Consider the following 3,046-nt stretch of genomic DNA (forward strand, 5'->3'; position numbering starts at 1 on the left):
TGAGTACTTCTTCCCATAAACCTGGCACCATTGTCTGACTGTATCCAATTAATGAATGTAAACATGTAGGAAAGTCTAAAAGTCCTCACATAGAATTCTCCCATCAGCTATGGAAATGGGTTGGCTGTGTGATACCAATAAAAGGAATATAATGTAATCCATGACTAGCAGCACTCTTGAAAAGAAGGTAGGGGGTCTGGTACTTCTGGCTTTGGAACCCAATGATCCTCTCTCTACTGTGCAATAGGCACACTCTGTGCCTCTTCCAGAACTCTTTAGCCTCATGTATTAGAATCACTAGATCTTATTCTGAGGCTAGGTCCCATACTATAGATGGATTACCATGCCTTGTCACGTAGTTTATCCAGACCTGGGCAGGACATGTATGATGAGCTTCTTGATTCTACCAATTTTGATACTAAAACCATCCACACAGAACATGAAAAGGAGATGTGTGTCTTGCGAATTCTGCTGCAAAAATTTATCCCCACAAAAACCATGAGTCGTCCAGTCCTTCATCCATCAGCCATAGCACACCCTGCCAGGCTACTGACAACTAACTCAGAGTCACTCAAAGGTGCATTTGAGGGCTTGACTATCAGGGCAAGCCAACACAGTCCAACTCTCCAGTCTGAAAATTTTCATTTTCACGTAATTGTGTTTTCTTTCTTTTCTTTTCTTTTTTTTTTTTTTACGCGCTGTGGCATCACAGCTCACAGCATCCTCCAACTCCTGGGCTTAGGTGATTCTCTTGCCTCAGCCTCCTGAGCAGCTGGGACTACAGTAGCCTGCCACAACACCCGGCTATTTTTTATGGCAGTTTGGCCAGGGCCAGGTTTGAACCTGCCACCCTTGGTATACAGGACCGGTGCCCTACCCAATGAGCCACAGGCGCTGCCCCAATTTTTTTTGAAACAGAATCTTACTATGTCTCCCTCATTAGAGCACTGTGACATCACAGCTCACAGCAACCTCAAACTCTTGGGCTTAAGCAATTCCTTTGCCTTAGCCCCCCAAGTAGTTGGGACCACTACAGGTGCCTGCCACAACACCCGGCTATTTTTCTGTTGCAGTTGTCACTGTTGCTTAGCTGGCCAGGGCTGGGTTTGAACCCGCCAGCCTTGGTGTATGTGGCCAATGTTATAACCACTGTGCTACAGGCGCCGAACCAGCTTTTGAGTTTTTCTTTAATAAGCTCTGAGATTGTTCTTTGGGTGTCAGTCACATTTCCAAGAGTTACGCCTTGGTGGATGGCTGCTAATATGAGTCTGGATTCATTTTCCAGCTCTGATCTCTTGGTTTTCAGACCATCTCTCTTAAGCATATAGTATGCCTGCCCGTAGTCTACCAATGTCATCATGTAATGTTACCTGCACCCCTATGGTTAGGTTTCATTTCTTCAACTGTTGAATATCCACTGATAAAAACTTGTGTGAGAGCTCATCCAAGTTCTGTCCTCTCCTCTCCTCTCCAAATAATCATGTCCTTCAACACTTCGTTCCACCACCTTCTCCAGCAATTACTGGTCCCTGGGCTCAGTCCACACACCCAGCTACAGTGTGCGGCCTGCCAGTAGTGCAGCCAGTATCTATGCAGGTGTGGGGGGCTCACACTCCTGGATCTCTGAGTCCCTTTCCACCAGCTTCTGGGGTGGCTGGGGATCCAGGGGCCTGGCCACAGGGATGGCCAGGGGTCTGGCAGGAATAGGGGGCATCCAGATGAAGAAGGAGACCATGAAAGAACTGAACCACCACCTGGCCTCCTACCTGGATAGAGTGAAGAACCTGGAGACTCACAATCAGAGGCTGGAGAGCAAAATCTGGGAACACCTAGAGAAGAAGAGGCCCCAGGTCAGAGACTGGGCACATTACTTCAAGACCATCAAGGACCTGAGGGTTCAGATCTTTGCAAATTCTGTGGACAACACCCGCATCCTTCTGCTGACTGACAATGCCCATCTTGCTGCTGATGACTTTAGAGTCAAGTATGAGCCAGAGCTGGCCATGAGCCAGTCTGTGAAGAGTGATAGCCATGGGTTCTGCAAGGTCTTTGATGACACCGATGTCACTCAGCTGCAGTTGGACACAGAGATCAAGGCTCTCAAGGAGGAGCTGCTCTTCATGAAGAACCACGAGGAGGAAGTAAAAGGTCTACAAGCCCAGACTGCCAGCTCTGTGGAAGTAGGTCCAAATCCCAGGACCTAAGTGAGATCATAGCAGACTTGCGGACCCATCATGACAAGCTGACTCAGAAGAATCAAAAAAAGCAGGACAAGAGCTGGTCCCAACAGATTGAGGAGAGCACCTCAGTGGTCACCTCACAGTTCACTGAGGTCGGAGCTGCTAAGACAATGCTCACAGAGCTGACACATACAGTCCAGTCCTTGAGATCCAACTGGACTCCATGGGAAATCAGAAGTTCAGGTTGGAGGACAGCCTGAGGGAGGTGGAGACCTGCTATGCCACGGGGATGGAGGATCTCAGTGGGGTCCTGTTGCATCGGGAGTCAGAACTGGCACAGGCCCAGGCAGAGGGGCAGCACCACGCCCAGGAGTATTAGGCACTGCTGAAAATCAAGATCAAGCTAGAGGCTGAGATCACCACCTACCGCTGCCTGCTGGAAGACAGTGAGGACTTCAACCTTGGTGATGCCCTGGACAGCAGCAACTCCATGCAAACCATCCAAAAGACTATCACACACAGGATAGTAGATGGCAAAGTGGTGTCTGAGACCAATGACACCAAAGTTCTGAGACACTGAGGCAGTAAGGACAGTATGCCCTTATACCAATAAAGAGTTCAAAGGTCACTGGAAAAAAATTGTTTGAAAGTATATGTCAATGTGGAGCAGTACATATATTGGACATATATCGTCAAATGAGTTTCATGCAGTAAATATGCTTTGATTGCTTTGATCGTATGGTTGCAAAAGGATCTGAAGAACACTTTTACATTAACATTAATATGTCCATCGTTAGATTTCAGGTTCATCATTCTGTGAAATGAACTCCCCAACTGTTATGATGTCTGGAAGATCTGGGCAAGTA

General features: G+C 47.6%; 1 pseudogene; it reads left to right on the plus strand.

The window, feature by feature from the left end:
• The first annotated feature begins 1,493 nt into the window (after positions 1 to 1,493).
• On the plus strand, positions 1,494 to 2,760 carry LOC100959977 (annotated as a pseudogene).
• Positions 2,761 to 3,046: the final 286 nt, after the last annotated feature.

The sequence above is a fragment of the Otolemur garnettii genome, unplaced genomic scaffold, assembly GCF_000181295.1.
Source record: "Otolemur garnettii isolate 467f Iridium unplaced genomic scaffold, OtoGar3 scaffold00051, whole genome shotgun sequence".
NCBI lineage: Eukaryota > Metazoa > Chordata > Mammalia > Primates > Galagidae > Otolemur > Otolemur garnettii.